We start from the raw sequence: 19,057 nt of genomic DNA on the forward strand, positions 1-19,057 counted from the left end.
CATAATCTAAAGAAAAAATGCTTATCAGTTGAAGACCTCCTGGACTAAGACCTGTAAACTAGGAAGTCTCAGATGCAGTTGAATCACCCCTTCATTTTCACTAGATGGACTTCATAGACTATCTGATCCATGTTTAGACAGAAAACGTGCTTCAACCCCCAGAATACACTGGTCATCTGAACCAGCGAAGGTCGGTTCAGGCACCTCTGCACCATTCTACTTCTGCTCCCTGGGTCAATATACTGATTAGCAGCAACTCTCCAAGCTCAGGTAGGATCACTGGAAGGTGCCCCAGACGGAGTCAAGCCCCTCTAGCCCAGTTTTCTCAGCACTGATGTGCAGAAAGGGATCTTCAGGGCTTCAGGTAAGAAGGTTTCCAGACTTTCCCAGGGATGCCAGGACGCAGCCTAGGTCTTCAGAATGCAACTCTTCTTACCTGAAGGAGCGCTTACATCCATATATGCCCGACCGCCCCTTGAGATCTGCGGGAGAGGCCCTTCTCCGGGAACCCTCCATGAAGGAAATTAGGAGGGTAGGTACTCGGAGGAGGGCTTTCTCTGCAGTGGCGCCCAATCTATGGAATGAGCTCCCCAGAGAGGTCTGCCTGGCGCCGTCGTTATTTGTTTTTCGGCGCCAGGTGAAGACCTTTTTATTTAAACGTCATTTTAATTGTTAACAATATTTGCTTATTTATCTGGCCAGGGCAACTTCTTTTATATTTTTTTATTTATTTTATATTGTTAATTTTGATTTTATATTGTTATTTTTGTATTTTATTGTGTTGTAAGCCGCCCCGAGGCTTTGGCAAGGGGCGGCATAGAAATGTTTTAATAAATAAATAAATAAATAAATAAATAAATAAATAAATAAATAAATAAATAAACTCTTGCGTCTTACCACCGAGCTATTCTGACTCCCCATTTCCCTCCCCACTTTTGGGTAGCAGTCTTTCCCTGTCCTACTTGGAGACCACGGAAGTTGAATCTGGGAACTAGGGTAGGTCAGGTTAGTATATTCCAAGTACAGCCATGTCCTCCCACTATGTAGGACTCAGATCAGGGGTTCAACAGGCAGGTTTCAATGCTTAGACAACCTCCTACAGAAAAGAGTGATTTTTGGGGTATCCCTGCTCTAAGAATGGACGACTCAGCCCATCTTTTAAGCTTTTCTCAGCTCTGCTTTTCCCTTTCCTCAGTCTAAAAATTCAGCTCATCTAGGATGTTGCTAACTTCATCAGTTGTAAGTTTGGTTCATCCTGAACTCTGAGAGTTTCTATAGAAATCTGTCCACATTTGGGGGTACATTTCTTAAACCTTGCATTTGTATATTTTCTTTTCTGGTGGACCCACCATATATATTTCTTGAAAGCAAATTTCCAGTTCATAATACAGTGTAAAAAAAATAATAAAACCTCCCCCAGTAATCTTCCCTGATTCCAGGATGGGGCTAGAATTTGTTTATATATATTCTGACTGAGAACAGTTCCCTGAATGCTCTCCTATGGAAGAAGGCTGAGCTTACCTAGGATCCATAGGGAAAATCAATAGCATGAGAGGATGAACCAAGAGGTAGCAGCAGCCAAAACCATGGTCAGGTGAGCAAACCAGAGCGTGCAAAGGCCTTGTTGCCCACGGAGGTCTTGAGTGGTGCAGGAAGACTTCCTAACATTCCCACCCCAGAATGATCCAGTGGTCTTATTACCTGAGCAGAGTCCATTTGGGGCCTGGAGGTACTTCTCTGAGAAGCTTTCATCATTCAGTGGTTTACCACATGGGGGCAGCTGTGCATAGATCCGGCACAACGGATCTTTATGCAGTTTGGGTGAATCCTGCTGGCAGAGGACAGTCAATCTAAAATGACTTTGGGAATGCATTCTTCTACTCATCTGGCTTTCACAGAGAGTGGAAACTCTCAGGAGGCCCAGGGAGACTGCAGGGTTGAGGAAAGCCCCATTTGGTGGAGAACGTCTGGACATTTTCTACTTCCAAGCCTTTTCGATCCCCAGGGGAAGCCCCAAAGTCTCACATTCCAACGGCACACGGTCTCACCAAAAAGATCCTTCCTCAAACAAAGCAAAAAGGTCTCGCGTGTGGATCTGCAGGAGGAGAAGACATCCGCAGGACAAGATGCTTCACATCTCTGTTGGAGTGACGAGAGAACGGTAGCTCCAGGGCTGCCAGACTGGCACCTCTGGAAGACACACCATTCCTGGAAAAGGCAGGTTTCAAAGGCAAACGCAGCCGCGTCTTTGTTGGTGCTCCATCACATTCTCTGCACCGCTGCTCTGGGGTTAATTAGAGTTGGCAAGAAGCAAAGGGTGTGGACCCCTTACTGGCTGCCTCCTCTCGCGTTTGATGCTGCGGCCAGGGGAACTCCAGTGGGAATGGCAACATCCATACCTTTGGGGGACTGAAGTGCTGAGGAGAGTGAACGGGGGGAGCCGACACTGTCAGGAAATGCAGTTGCAGTTTTGTTTCTTTGCGGTTTCTCCAATGTCTTCCCTCAGCTCAGCCAAATAAGTCTGCTGTTACCTCTCCCACGATTGGATGTTCCCATCTTGGATGGCTCTAACCTGGAGGCAGTGCCACCATTTCATCCACGCTTTGTTACTCTGCATCAGTTGCCCACTTTCCAAAGGAGGGATTAATTTGTATCTCCTCCTTCGTTTTCCCCAAGACAGAAACCTTCAAAAATTTTGTATTTGTAAATCAATGTATTTTTTGTATTTTTATATTTAATGGTAATTTATTATGTACTATTGTATTTCAATGTATTTTATCATGTTGTAAGCCGCCCCGAGGTTTCGGCAAGGGGCGGCATAGAAATGTTATAATAATAATAATAATAATAATAATAATAATAATAATAAAAATGGCTTTGTTGTTTGGCCTGTTGCCTGCATTTTGGGTCAGAGGGAACTGGATTTGGATTTATCATCCAAACCCTAGTTTGGCTTGGATGGAAGCTAAGATATTTCTGATTAACAGGTGGTGAGGACTCAGCCGAGAACTTCCAGAGGCTGGTGGAAGGGCGTAGGCAGTTGCTTGGCTGCACCAGTCTGGTGCATAAAGGAGGTGATATTCCTCAAAGAGAGAGGAGAGGTCTGCTCAATGCAGAGAAGGAAGCTCTGCCTGGAGAGTGGCGAGAAGCAAGGACAGCTTGTCTATTGAGTGATTCCATGGCACAGTACAAGGATCACTTGTCTTCAAAGAGATTCCTTGGCATTCAGAAAGAGCTGATGTTGGGCAGTGGCTAACAATGGGAACTACAGAGACATGAGGTAGGGATGTGTAAAAAATCCATTTAGGGGCACGAATCGGTCAGATTCCCTGAGCTTGGCTTGGATTCTGGCTCACTTTCTTGTGGCCTGAGTGTGACTTCCAAGACAAGCATTCACACAGCCTCCCCCAGGAAATGGGACCCACATGAACTCTGTGGAAGAGGAGGGCCTCTTCCATGCACATGACCTGCAGCCCTCATTTGTGCTGCAGGTAATTCAGAATAGGGCATTTCCCTGTCCTGGATGGGGTCACACTCCCCCTAAGGGACAGGGTCTGCAGTCTGGGGGTGCTCCTGGACCTCAGTCTGTCCCTGGAAGATCAGGTGAACTCAGTGGCCAGGTGTGCCTTTTTCCAGCTACAGCAGACTTTCCAGCTCCACCCCTACCTAGACAGTGGGAACCTAAAGATAGCTGCCCATGCTCTGGTAGCTTCCAAAGTAGATTACTATAATGTGCTCTACGTGGGGCTGCCCTTGAAGACGGTCCGGCAATTGCAACCGGTACAGAAACGGCCACTCAGTTGGAGAATGGCACTTCTGGAGCGGCCCATATAACACCAGTTCTGAAAGAACTTCACTGGGTACCTGTTGTTGCCCGGGCCCAATTCAAGGTGCTTGTATTGGCATATAAAGCCCTAAACGGCTTGGGGCCCAGCTAACTAAAGGGCTGTCTGCACCTATATACCTACCCACCCCCTTGGATCAGACCAGGAGGCCCTTCTATGAGAACCGCTCCCCAGGGAGACGAGAAGGCTGGCAACCAGGCGAAGGGCCTTTTCGGCTGCTGCTCCCCATCTCTGAAACTCCCTTCCTAGGGAAATTCACCTGGCGCCATCTCTATTTTCCTTTCGCCACCAGGTGAAGAAATATCCTTTTAGGAAATGTTTTAACATTTTGCCTGTACGCTATGGGTCCTTTAATTGCTTTTCTAGATGTTTAATTCATTGTGTTTTAATTGGTTTTAATGTGTTTTAATATGCTGCATGCATTGCAAGCCACCTAGGAAGGCTTCGGCAATTAGAGGCGGCCCATAATTATATGCAAATAAATAAGTAAGGTTGCTGGTTGCGCAGCTGGAGTTCTGCAAGCGTTTGCAGCTTGACTCGCTTTCTAAGACAGGGCTGAAGAAGCCCACTAACTAAAGCGGGATGGATTCGAGAGCTTCATTGCAACACTCCCACCAGTCTGCATCCAGCTTCAGCCATTAACCTGCCTGATGACGGGTATCTCCGCTTCCACCCTCTATCCTCATTTTACAGACAATAATGTTGAACTACCTGAACAAAGAATGAAAATTGAAGGCACTCAATGAACCAGTACAATATTTTCCTTACGATATGTTAATTGCTTTGTTTATTCATTATCTGAAATTAATGAGCAAAGCTGCGGAAACATTGGTTCCAAACAGTTCACGGCTCGTGCTTTGAGTAAGTATCCAGTGCACACAAGTCATCAGCCAGGTAAATAAAGGCATTCTCCCGTTCTCCCCGTTTCCTCCAATGGTTTCTACCCCCAGACATTCACTTTCCGTTTGAAGAGAAACATCTGGATAGTGATGTTGAAGCCACCTGCAATGGATGCAAAAGAATTTGGATTTCTTTGACTCCTGCCCATGGGACTCCACAGCAGACTAGCTTTTTCCCAAGCTGCATGGAATCTGCAGAGCTTCAAACCTATTAAAAAAAAGTCTGGAACTTAACCAAATTCAGGCATAGGAAATACAATGTCTGAAAATGTGCATTTCCTCACATAGGCTCATCACTAAAAGTGCAACTTTGTGGAGATTTTCAGAAGTGAAATTTGTATAAGCACAAATAAGTGTAAGTTTAAGAAACTGAGGGAAAGGTTATTCTGTCAACGAGCAGACAATGGAATGAAAAAAAACTGACCATCCATGATGCACAGATAGAACGCATTCCTACATTTGGCTCCATGGGGAGTTTGGTGGTAATCCCTAGTAGTTGCTACCGATCTTTCCTTTAGCTGCCGAGTATGACAAAGATCTTGCTATTGTGTATAGTGATTAGGAGATGTTTCTTCATGTTGTCTTTTTATGAAAAGCTACACAATCCACACTAATCTAACAGATGCATGAGTCAGAGCACCATTAAGAGGATATATGCATTTTTTTCTGAAGTCTGCAATTATAGTCCAGATATTAAGCAAGGGAAGACGAATACATATAATACACAAATGCACCCACTGTGCATAAAATTTGTATACTTCTAAAGTCAAAAATTATTGCTTGGAGGGGAAATAGACTAAAACGGTTTAGGAGTAAATGTGTAGAAAATGCATCAGTTTAGATCTGTAATGGGCTTGAATGAGTTTGAATTCTAAGAATTCCATCTACACATTCCACAGTAGTCAGGTTTTCCCTAAGTTGTGCGGAGTCCACACACTTGTGGATCATTTTTATTTTATGTAATTTTATCCAAATTTAACCATAAAAGAATACATAAAATTAAAAATTGCACACTGGCAAAAACAATATACATAAACATGGGGTTGCATATTTTGGAAGGAATATGAACATTTTCAGTTGTGCAAATCTGCACTTCTCTGAAGTTGTGGACATATGTGTGACTAATGTGCAGATGATGAAGCACGAACAACCGGACAATCTGTGATTTTTAGAGTGGATTTTATAGCATTTGTATAATCCTAATTGTAAGAAAAACACTCAAACCTACATATGGATTTTTCTGCAGATCAGAAAAAGAAAAAGAGAAAACTGATATAGAAACAGGATGGGATTAACTAAAATATTGAGCAAAGAGAAAATGCATGAACTTGGACTTCACAGGTGTGTCTCTCCCAAATCATGTCCTCAAAAAGACCTGCCATTTATCAGTTGGGTCTGGAGCAAGCAAATGCAAAAAATTGAAGGTCATATTCTGCTAGAGAGCGTGAACATACCCTGCTTCCTTTCTGTCTTTTCTTTCCTATGCAGGAGACAGAATAAAAGAGGTGGGAATTATTTAGCACCGCCAAGAACTAGCTGGTCATTATTTTGCCTGTTTCTGCACCCTTCTTCTGTCGTAACAGATGCTGACAGATGGTAAGCTGCTTTAATTCAGACAGCAAGTCAGCATCAGCCTTCTCCAGGTTTTCTCATCAGGTAGACCTGAGTTATTTGTACTTTACTTTCCATCAGAAGAATCTTTTACCAGATGCTCTACAAATATCAAGGGCTGTATGAGAACCTTGCTTGCTCATCCCAGCAAAGATGCCTCATTCGCAGCCCAAACATGGATCCAAACAGAAGAATGTTCTGCAGAAATGTTCACAAGTTCTTGAGTACACACTTGTTCTCACAAATAGCACAATCGCTAGTGACAAAAAGCAATGTGACATTTAAACTGGGACAGCATCTCACTCTTGTCTATGTATCTAAGTGGATCAGCTTTGGGAAATACTTGCTTTTTTTTTGTGAAACATTCCTTTTTGATTGCATTTTATATGCACAGTTTTCCTGGTTGTGAAAACTAAGCAAAAATTCCAAAGACTGGAGTGGATATTTGGGAAATATTTTCCAACTTACATAAATTCGGTTTGCCATTGAATGAAGGATTGCTTCATTTGAGATTAGGGAAAATATACGTGTTTAGGCAAGCCTTCTATGGCTTCTATTTGATATCATTGTTCTGCTCCATTTGATTATTTTCTATTGTTTGTACACCGTTCTTGTTTAGGCTAGTTACTTATTTCTGCTAATGCTGAAATGGATGGAATATTTTAATCCACGGTCTTAATACTTCGACATGGAAGCCACTGAGGGCGCAAGGCTTTCGTTCCCTCCCTTGTTGCACATAAACCTCCAAACTCAGAAGCTCCCAAGCATGGCATGGCCTGATGACCATCTCTACCGCCAATGCACCCTGGGCCCTAGATCTTTATCTATTTATTATTTATTTGGACAACTTATATTCCGCCCCATTTGCATAAGCCTCGGGGCAGCTTCCAATCATAAATAAATACAATCCATACAAATGCATAAAATACTGGAGACATCCTGGCAAAATTTTAAAATCAATAAGTAACATCAACAATTAAAATAACATTCAAATAAAAAGGTCTTGGCCTGGCACTGAAAAGCAAATAGCGACAAATCTAGATGGCCGTTTGTGTCCATCAGATAAAGCACCAGGGACGGGGAGGAAAGGAGGCTGGAACACAGCTAGGAAGCCATGGAAGCTCTCGTCCTTCCCGCTTTCCCTCTCTGCTTCCCAGCATGCCCCTCTTTCTCTCCTTCAAGCCTTCTCTGTGACCTTGCAGGAGGAGGCCCGTGTTTTGCAGCTGTGGGTGCAGGTCTAGGGATGTGTGAGGGGTCTTTTTTGTGCTGGGAAAAAGCACAAGTGTTCGTGGGCCCCTTGCCAGAATCAATCCCACCATGCTGTGCAAGCAGTTCTGCTCTTCCACTCCCACCGCCACCAGCAGCAGCAAGTGGGGGAGACGATCGGTTGCCAGGAATGGAGGCCAGCATGCCCGCTTGCCAAGTGCCTTTTCTGCCTATTTATTTATTTATTTATTTATTTATTTATTTATTTATTTATTTGGAAATTTTTTTTATGCCGTCCCATTCACATAATCCTCGGGACGACTTCCAACATTATAAATAAATACATACATATAAAATCTGGAGACATCCAGCTCAATATTATAACACCAATAAATAAAATCAACAATTATTAAAATATCGTTTCAATAAAAAGGTCTTGGCCTGGCGCCGAAAAACAAATAGCGACGGCGCCAGGCGGACCTCTCTGGGGAGCGCGTTCCATAGGTGGGGCGCCACCGCAGAGAAGGCCCTCCTCCGGGTGCTCACCCTCCTAATATCCTTCACGGAGGGTTCCTGGAGGAGGGCCTCTGCCACTGATCTCAAGGGGTGGGAAGGCAAATATCGACGCAAGTGCTCCTTTAGATATCCAGGTCCCAAGCCGTTAAGGGCTTTATAGGTGATAACCAGCACCTTGAATTGGGCCCAGACTTCGATGGGGAGCCAGTGAAGCTGCTAGAGGACTGGGGTTATATGAGAATAATGCCCAGTCCCCGTCAGCAACCTGGCCGCTCTATTTTGCATGCGTCACCATCCCTGGCAGCAACAAGCATGGAAAAAGTTTGGTCGCTGAGAAAGGCAGCTGGCATGCCCACTCAGTGCCCATCTTCCACATCCTGCAATCACTCGTTGGGCAGCTGCTCCCGATGGGGAAGGTTTCCTGCCATGCAACTGGGCATCCTAAAGCATTCCACTTTGCAGGACCGGGCAAAAGATGAGCACTGGCTCAGCCTTTGAAGTCCCACAGCTGAACTTCCAAGATCGCAGAGCTAGGAGTCCACATAATCCTGTGGACCCCCAGACAGGACTGGAAGGCCAGACCACCAAGTCATTCCCAGTGTATCACAGGCAGTAGGCAAATATTAAAAATAAATACAATGCATAGCCTCCGGAACTTGAATGTGGGCTTGAACTTGACTATGAGCATGGATTTCTGCTTTGAGATCTGTAGATCTCTGAATCTGAAGTGAGTTGCATGAAATAAGATAAGAACACATCTGATAAGTGCACTCTTGCAAAGAAAACACTCCAGGAAATCTGTTGATTTCCAGAATCACACAAACAAGCTTTAGCCCCTGAGCAGCATGCATCTCCAAAAGATGCAGACATTTGAAAAATACAGAAAAATATGCACTTTAAGAGGAATACCAGCAACAAAATTCGTAAATTTCTATACGGTTGTTTTGTCAGGAGTGGAGGAATGCATGCACAAAACTTGTAAGAAACAAACCTAGTGCTGGAAAACTGAGAATCTGGATGAAAATTGATCTTGGCAGAAATGAGCATTCATACATTACCTATCACTAAGAAACGTTTCACAAACTTCTCTGGCTGTGAGTCTTTCCAAGAGGTCTGGAAGGCAATATTCAGAGGTGTACTGTCTTGGATGGAGATTTTTTTTTCTTTGCTAAGATTGCTGAAATAAGTTTTAGCATCTGTTTAAGCCAGGGAGTAGCACTCACAGCCTTCAGAAACTCTCATGGAAAGTGCTCATTGTACAAGAGGGGAAAGCTCAACCCAGATCATTGAGCATGTGTGTATTTGTGTGTTTTGTGTGTGTGTGTGTCAGGGGTGCACAAAAATCAAATCTGTCTCTCTCTCTCTCTCTACCCACCCCAGTTTTAAGGGGTCAGGGATTTCAATGGGCAAGGCACCTGCTTCTAGCAGCTGTGAAAGATGCTCTGATATACTTCCTTCTCCCCGCTGGCCCTTATGAATTGGTAGCCAAGTGATAAGGGCCTTTATTGCTACATTGATCCATCACGTTTATGCATATTAATGGCTCCCTCCCCCCCCACACACACACACAAACACACACGAACCTTTCCTTTGACAGTCATATTTCTACTCTCCATTTGGGTTTTCTTCTTCTCCCAGTCTTGATGCCATATTACATCCTCTAATTTCCTTTTTATCTTCTCTTTATTTTTTGCAATGTCTCAGGACATGTCTCTTTAAGACAAGTTAATTTAGGCAATTACTCCAGTTTGGTTGCAGATAACATCTTTAATTTATCCAGGTCCCTCTTTATTCTTTCTAGGATCCTCTTTTCCATTAATTTCATGAAACATTCTAATTTTCCATTTTAAGGACGAGCTCATTACACCCACGAGCACGTGGACATGCCGAGATGGATGCAGAATCAGTGCGATCAATTTCCCAGCCAAGGCATGGAGGCTGGTCTGTCTGTCTGTCTGTCTGTCTGTCTGTGCTTCTTTCTCCCCCCCCCCCCCTTCTCTCTGTTTCTTCCTCTCATTTTGAGATTCTGACTTTTATATTTATTATCTGGCATTTCTGGTTTAGTTTCTTTTCCTGCACAACGAGTTCTGCTGTAACCCCATGTCTTGATTTTTGTTTCCTTCTATCAAACATGCCATTCTTTTATCCTGAGCCAGCAGAACCAGAGAATATTGTGCCTAGGGATTCCAAAGGGGTTCGGGAACCATCCGAAAACATCCTGAACAGCAATGAAGGTAGGCTTAGAAGTTTAAAATTATTGAATTTGACTGCGTTATTTCATTTCTATCCTGCCTTTCCCCCCAAAATTGTGCTCTGAGCAGCTTACAAAGATTAAAAATTGATCATCAAAACATATCATAAAACAGATTGATTAAAATACAGCAGTAGAAGAAATAGTGTTTAAAAGCAATTAGTGCTTTTAACCAATTAAAAGCTACTTTGGCAACAAACCAACTTGTTGGGCCTGCCTGAATAATAATTCCTCTGGTTGCTGCAGAAACAGGAAAGAGAGAGAAGGCCAAGCTAGTATTATGGGTCCGGCATTTGTTTTATTTGACACTGACTTTTGAGGCACCGACTCAACAAATTCACTGGTGTGCGAAGCGCCGTTCTTGGTCTAATGTGTGGCCCAGAGCCCGATTGTGTTCAATACACAACCAATCTCTTCAGGATTTGTTTCAAAACCGAATTGACTCTTGCCCAGCAGGCAGTTGGGAGGGACAGAGAGAGAGAAAGGAAATGTCAGAGGGAATAAGAAAGGAGTGGTGTTCAAACAAAAAAGAGAAGAGGGTGGCAGAAAAGGGGAGAGAGAGAGAGAGAGAGAGAGAGGGAGAGGGAGAGAGAGGGAGAGAGAAGGTGCTCATTTCTGACACTGCCCTTTCATACCACTAATATTGGGCCCACCTAGCAGTGGCGAAATGCTTGAAAAGTTGACATGAATCCATGTTTGGCAATGCTGCCCATGTCATGTGCATCCAATATCAAGACCTAGAGTTTGAAGGGCTGCTAGAAAAAGTAAAAACCTTCTCTCCAATTTGCAGTGGTGTCTGCAAACTGCAAGGGGTCCTCATGGCAGGCTGGCCATTGGCTGATCCAGACACCAAGGGCCCTCCTGTACACACCATGCATCGCTTGGCTGGGTGGGTGGACACTGACTCTGCCCTTCTTCAACATCCTGAAGGCATGGAATCTTTACACAGGAGGAAGGGGAGAGGGGTGAACACATTAGCCCCACGCTGCTCTTCACCGTCTCGTCTCCTTCAACGTGTTGAAAGTGACTGTGTGTCCGAATGCTCTCCCAGTCATTGAGAAACCTGATCTTCCAGGTAGGAATGGAAGAGAAATGTGTTCAGTTGGCATTTTAACGTGAACTTGTCTAAGATTGTGCTTTCAAACCCAAAGCAAAAATGATGGAACTCAGTCTACTGGACACTCCCTGAGAAGGTTCCATTTGGACGCCAGGAAGTACTTCCTGGCAGTTAGGACCCCGAACGGGCTTCCGTGGGAGGTGGTTGAGGCCCCGTCAGTGAGGGTGTTCATGGATAGGCTGGACATGCACATGGTGGGCATGTTGTGAGTGGAGCTGTCTGGTGCCGGAGGTCAGACTAGATGACCCAGGAGACCCCTTCTGACTCGCCCTGTTTCTATGTTCCTAAGGCAAGACTCACTGGAGAAGACAATCATGCTAGGGAAGTTGAAGCAGAAGGGAAAAGGAGGGCTAACAGTGAGATGATGGGCTCCATCAAGGAACATGAATTTGCAAAATCTGAGCAGGGTTGTTCAGGATGGAACATTTTGGAGGGGCCACATTTGCAGGGTTGTCATAAGCCAGAGAGGATTTGACAACATGTAAAAACAACAACCACAACAACACATGGACCACCACTCCGTCGTTCCTCAGACTCCTTTGAATTTTGCAATGGTCCACCAGATGTTTTTTAAAGCATACCAAATGCAGATGTTAGAGAAACTGCTTGCAAAATTGTGCACACAGGGTAAAAATGCATACAGAAATGCACGTTTGTGCTAATCATGATTACGAACCTTCGTGAAAATTTAAAACCAAGCTGATCATTCCAAATGAAGAGAATCTGAAGGTGGAGACACTCTCAAAAATAATGGTGAACAGAAATTAAAACTGGAAAAATGAGACATGGAGAGAAATCAAAATCGGCCTATTTGCCCATCCCTGCTTCCAGGGAGGACGGGGGACGGCACCCCTGTGCATTAAGGGGAATGATGGTGAAGAAAGAGTGGGGAGAACTCGCTTGCTCATTCCCACGGATGTTCCTGAAACGCCGAGCTTACCTGGGGCTTGAATGCTTGAAGAGGGCTTCCGACATTTCGAAAACACTTTCCTTAAGCTGTGGCAGTACTTTAAGCTGTCCAAACAGAACAAGCCCAGGAAGGCATATTTCTAGGTTGAAAAATGATGAGCCTCTGCAATTCCTCCATCAAATAGGTGCACTGCAGCAGCTGAAGATGGGAAGTCAACTGGCTTTGCATTCACTTACACCAAAATCATTACATGGCAGGATTCACATATAGACTGTTTTGCTGATGATCAAATGGTGTTTATTTAGTGTTTCCTGTTTTTCAGTGCTAATGCTTTCACTTTAATTATCCATAATGACTAATTAATATTATTTATTATGTCTTCATTTCATCCATCAGTGGTGAGTTGTTTTTTTTCTTTTTCCTTTTGTACCAACACCACATCAGGGGCATATTATTGCATTAAATGTTCATTTATTTGTTGTTGGCTGAAGGGCTGCTTTTGAAAGTAATGTCTCCATCTGCATTTTCCTATTAATTTAAATGCGTATAAATAACAATGCAACAGTCATTATTTTCCCCAGTGACAGTTGTGTTGCTTGCTGTTGTCTTCCAGATTTAATAGGTGTCTCCTACCTCTGAATAATTACCAAAGGGGGAAAGAAAAAGAAAAACAACCAGGGATTGGGAAACTAAACTTTGTTTTGAAAGTAAATTAGCATTGCACTTGTATTTCGAAAAGAATGATATTTTCTTCCTGCTTGGCATGGTTCTATGGTTGTTTAAAGTGTAGACAGAATAGAGGGATATATTTAAGGCTGCATTCGTGTGCTCCTATGCATCATGGGGTGGGATAGGGTTTTGCAAAGTTCCAGCACTTTGGTTTTTCCCCATCTGTTGCTCGCTTCTACTTCTTGCACTGGTCATTGTAGTTCTTTTTGTCTCTACATGATAGCGGCTGAAAAGTAGCATTCAGGATTCTGACCTTATTTGCTTTGGCTTCTGTTCTTGGCAATTGTTCATGTTTCTCCTGTTTTTCTTTTTTCCTGGGTTTTTTCCCCTTCATTTTGCTATAGGAGTTATCTTTTGGCATCCTCCTCTAATAATGTCTGTGGTTTCAGTCCACAGCTCTTCTAGCCCATGGTTAATTAAGCTGAGTAATGCAAATCTCAAATCTTTATGTGGGTTTTAAATTCTTCAGGAATGTTATTGAAGTTGTATTTTTGGCACTATGTTTCTGTTAACCACCTTTTCTGCTTTACTCCGAGTTTTGAGACCAAGAGTTCATGGCCACTACTGTAATCTGCTCCTAGTCTTGTTTTGGCAGTGAGAATACAGCTTCTCCATCTTCTAATTCAAATTACATACTCTATTTGATTTCTGTGTTGGCCATCTGGTGATGTCCATGTAGACCGTCATCTGAGCGATTGCAAGTTTGTGCTTGCAATGAACAGGTTGTTGGTTTTACACAATTCTATGAGCCGTTCTCTTTATTTCTCATGCCAGGCCAAGTTCTCCTGCAACATTTGATTCTGCTTTGTTTCCTACTTCTGTATTCCAGTCACCCAGAATTATAACATGTTTTGGTGTGTTATCAGCCACCCTCACAACAAGTGTGGAAAGAACTGTGCTGGTTGTGTCCTTCTGAGAGGCAAAACGGGCCCTTTAGGGAGAATAAGAGTATGCCAGGAGGTGGAGAGAGGATGATGCTGTAGTCATCTCCTAGAATCATGGAATGGTCAAGCTGGAAGGACTCCAAACTCAAGCATCCTTAATAGGAGCCTGTCCGACTGCCTCCTGGATGCATCCGGTGCTGGAGAGCCTGTGTCCTCACTTGGACATTGGTCCCTTTGCTGTGCCACTTGAACAGTCAGGAAGGAGTTCCGGATGAGTTGCAGATTCTGGAGCCCTGCAGCTTGAGCCCACTGCATTCCGAGGTGACTGAGCAGAGGCACTGCCCCCCTGTGCCTTTCAAGTACTGCACCACACTGATTCCCAGCTGCACCCCAGCCGCCAACCCACCCCAGAATAGCCAACGACATAAACAGCCATCTACACAAAAGACAGGGCGCAAGGTGCAATGACAATAGCCATCACAGCACCTCACTCATGCAGTGAGATTCTTGCAGTCCTCCAAGTTCAGGCCCCTCTGTGCTTCAGCCAGCGTAGATACTATAGGGGGCTAAGAAGCCTAGCCATTTTCTGTCTGCTGCTTATATGAGTTCTGCAGTGGTCTGTGACATGGTATCATCCTGACCCGTGTCTGACACTGGCCAGCCACCTTGCAGTGCATATTGATTCACGAGAATCTTAGTTTTGCTCCCAAAATATGAGCGCGCAGCCTAACCACGACCAACCTCTAAACATGACCTATTTATTTATTTATCGATTTATATCCTGCCTTTCCTACAAAGGGCTCAAGGCAGCTTACATCATTCTCCTTCTCCATCTTATCCCCACAACAACAACCTTGTGAGGTAGGTTGGGCTGAGAGTCTATAACTGGCCCAAAGTTACCCAGTTGGCTCCATGGCTGAGCGGAGACTAGAACCCAGATCGCCTGAGTCCCAGTCCCACGCTCTTAACCACTACACCACCCTGGCTCTTGAGTAGGTGCCCGCTAAAAACATTTACAAACCCTTCCACGCCTGCTCACACTCACCTTGTTCCTGATTCCCAGTTTGAGCTGAACACAGTTCACACTTTGTGCTCAGTAGACTGAGTTAGCCCACCTTAGATCTGCCCAAATCAAAGGGAATTTGCACACCTCCCTTTCCTGATGGCTGTTTGGCTCACACACGTTTTTGAATCACCCAGAGCTACAGAAATGGCACACAGAAGCACACAGGAGGTGATATTTGGAGAATCCTGCAATTCCGAGCATTGCTTCTTCATGAACCCTACCTATGTACCCTCCCTGAATTTCCAGTTGCTCAATTCTGGAGTCCCCCTCTGCAGAATATTGTCTCCAGGCAGTGAGAGCTGCTGTGCACCGACTCCTTACGTGCAGCCCGTGTTTCCTTGTGCTTTGGACTAGGGAAATCCTGCTCCAGGCCTGTGGGAAGAGAAGGGAAGCTGCAAGGAATCCATCGCTCTTGTTTTCACAGGCCTCGCCTCAGCACAACTCGGTACAAAGCCTGCTGTGCGTGACACTGGAGAGCAAAGCTGGTTGTGCGACAATCGTGTGTGGGCGATTCTGGTGAGCGCTGTGAGTTGCTCCGTGTGCGCTTGCTGGGATCTAGGGCTCACAGCCACAGGGAAGGGAAAAGGAGCCTGGGGAGCTGGGTCCAGGGGATCCAGTGGCTTCCCAAACGGATTCCTCACACATCCCAGGTGAGGGGTCTTGCCGAGCATAAAAAAAAGACTGGTTACTGATGTCTTCATTGCATGAGCTGAATCAGTAGGGGAGTTTCAACAGCACACTCAAGCAGAGCCTCCCGGACCAGGTTTCTTCCTTTGCCCGCACTTGACGTCACCTTGGGCTCCCTGCAGGTCCCATAGTTCTTGGCCTGTATAGAAGTGATTAAGGCATCATTTACATAGAATCACATTCTATTGAATGCAATTTTAATTATTTTAATTATTTTATTTAGTTTAAAACTTTTCTATACTGTCCCATACTTAAAAGTCTTGGGACAGTTTACAGCAAATTAGCCCAATAAATAGATAGATAGATAGATAGATAGATAGATAGATAGATAGCAATGCCAGTTGCCCAGCATCTGATGTTAAAATATAAACCCACCACTAAAACAAATTAACAATTAAAATACTGGGAGAATAAAAAGGGTTTTGACTGCCACTGAAAGGAGAGAAGAGTTGGCACCAAGTGAATCTCTCTGGGGAGCGTGTTCCACAATCGGGTGCCACTGCAGAGAAGGCCCTCCTCCAGGTAGTCTTGCTCTCTTTCCGGCTCCCAGAGGAGGACCTCTGACTTGGATCTCAAGGGGCGGGAGGGCACCCAGGGGAGAAGGCGCTCCTTCAGGTATCCAGGACGCAAGCCCTATATATAATGTAACGTATATATTGAATTCTGCAGTGCCGACATTTATTTATTAAGTTGTATCCTGCCTTTTTTCCCCCTTTCAAGGCACTCAAAAGAAGCTTACTTAGTCCTCCTCCACTCTAGTTAAGCCTCACAATGACAACCCTGTGAGGTAGGCTAGGCTAAGCATCCATGACTGGCCCAAAGCCACCCAGTCAGCCTCACAGCTGAGCAAGGACTCCCACCCAGATCTCTTGGATCCCAGTTCAACGCTCTCATCCCCACACCACACCGGCTCTCATTATATTATATTTTATACATATATATGTAATTATATTACATGCATTATATTGTTCCACTTCCTAAAACAACCTTCGAAGCCAGCCTCATATAATTATCCCTGCATTATGCATGCTGATGCATGGTTATGAGAAGAGATCGCCTAAGGCCATTGGAAAGGTGAAATTCAAACCAGAGACTTGCTAATTATTAGCTTGGCCACTTTGCTGTTATGTTATTTTATGCATTTATAAAATCCTTTCTGAGTTGCCTTTTGACTTCAAAAGGGGCCCCAAGGCCACTGAAAGTATAAACTTGTGAAACCATTTGGAACCTTTCGAAGAGATTTTGCTGTGCCAGCCTCACACGGTGCGTCAAGGGCTGGCGGTATCGGGGAGAGCGCACACCTCGGAGCGTTGCCTCTTTCCCAAGCATCCAACCACGAGAAGCCCTGGAGAGTCACGAGGCACTTCGGCCTCGGGATGGGATCCTCAGAGCCATCTCCCCGTAAGGGTGATGGATGGACACCATGCTCAGCATCGCGTGTGACTGATTAATGGAAGATCGCAGAGGAGGAAGGCTCTCCAGCAGCAGTTGTGTGGGACACGCATCCTCGCATGTAGATGTCTTGTTCTAGAACCACACGTGCGCCATCTTTCCCACTTGGGGCCCAGTCCCATTGACTGCAGTCATGGTGTTTGTAGCCCCTGAGCCTGGAAGCTGACAAGCACCACCTGCAGAGTGGGGGAAGCGGTGGAGCCCATCTTATTAAAAATGTTTTAATAAATAAATAAATAAATAAATAAATAAATAAATAATCTCCTCCTGCTTGGGAAGCCACTTCCGAGGGAAAGGGGAGATGGTAGAGGGCCACCAGGCGCCCTCACATCTGGGTGAGCCTGTTCTCCTTCCCTCTCCCCCCCCGCCCCAAATGTCCTCTCAGAGCTTGTTTTTACTACCTTGGAGAAGTCATCTTTAAAGTGCTTTCAGAAGCTGGAGTTCTGCTTCCACCTTTGGATCTGGGAACCTCAAGAATGGTACCCAGCCCCTAAGGTCATCTGTGGAGGTCCTTCTCAGGGAGCCACCTCTAAAACAAGTCAGGAAGGTGGCCACAAGGGGCACGGCCTTCTTGGCTGTGGCACCCCATTGAAGGGGGAAGCTCCCAGGGAGGTGCACCTGGTGCTGACTCTTCATATATTTCAGTGCCACCAGATGTGTGGAGATACAAATCCCATCTTCCTTAGCCATAGTCTGCACACATCTGGAGTGTGCTGGGTGCTTCATCCCTGGACAATTCTTCCTGTTTTTGACTTTAAATGTTTTCAGAGGCTGCAAGTCTTGCTTCTCCACTTGGAAAAGGCTTCTCCAGTCATAGTTCTGGGCTTGCCTGAGGGATCCACATGCCCTGTTTGCAGAGTCACACACCCCTTGCCTCAAGCATCTTCTTGTGATGGGCAGGAGGCCAAAATAGGAAGAATGGTTTGCTGGGAAGAATGAAGATGTACAAATGGAATTGCATTTCAAAAAATGTGGAAAAGGTTAGGAACAAGGGCCCAGAATTACCAAAAAGGGGAGAAACTTTTCAACTCCCCGTGAACATAAAGTTTGCTTAACATTTTCTAACGTCTAATCCATCTAAGTCAGAATAAGAATGTTAAAACAACCCTCCCCAAAGTATTATTTTTAACTGACGCCCATATCTATGCTTGCTTACTATCAGTGGCATATACAGAAGCTCAGACAGAGTTAAATTACGTTCCACATTAACTATACTGGGGCAGTTCAAGGGTTAGACAAACAGCTGCTCCTGAAGCAGGCTCACTACAAAGCTAAACCGTTCATTAGAGGGGCAGCTAATGGCTGAGCTGGAATCCCACCGGATCAACTTTTATTTGCTTCTGATTGGGGGATACCCAGCACTGATTCCATGTTCCTGATGACCTCTGAAGCTGGGGCAGAAGGTTGAACTTGTGGAGCCAGTGTGAATTTGCCCGTCTCTGGGAATGCACACACGCGCTCGCACGCACGCACACCAAGCACATCTCCATGGATTTCCGAAAGGCAGGCCTGGAAAATATGCGACTGGGTGGAAAATGCTTTCAGAACATTTGCTGAAAGCATCTTTTTGCAAATAGTTCAGAGGTAAGGAAGGATGAACTGGAGCAGTTCTGGTCTGAGTCACTTCTGCATCCATGAATTGCACCTGATGGCACAAGTTAAAAATCCAGCATGGAGGGAGGGAATGAGAGAGAGGTTGTGTGTGTGTGTGTGTGCGTGCGCGCGCACGTGGTGGCAGGCAGGGGTTGAAAGAGAGAGATTGCCATCACATAGAATTACGGTTAGTAGGATTTAATGCTTTGATATTTGGTTATTTATTCATTTAAAACTTTTCTATTCCGTCCCATGCTTAATAGTCTCCTTTGAATATACCTTTGAATACAC

The sequence above is a fragment of the Varanus komodoensis genome, unplaced genomic scaffold, assembly GCF_004798865.1.
Source record: "Varanus komodoensis strain SLA01 unplaced genomic scaffold, ASM479886v1 scaffold1, whole genome shotgun sequence".
Classification (NCBI taxonomy): Eukaryota; Metazoa; Chordata; class Lepidosauria; order Squamata; family Varanidae; genus Varanus; species Varanus komodoensis.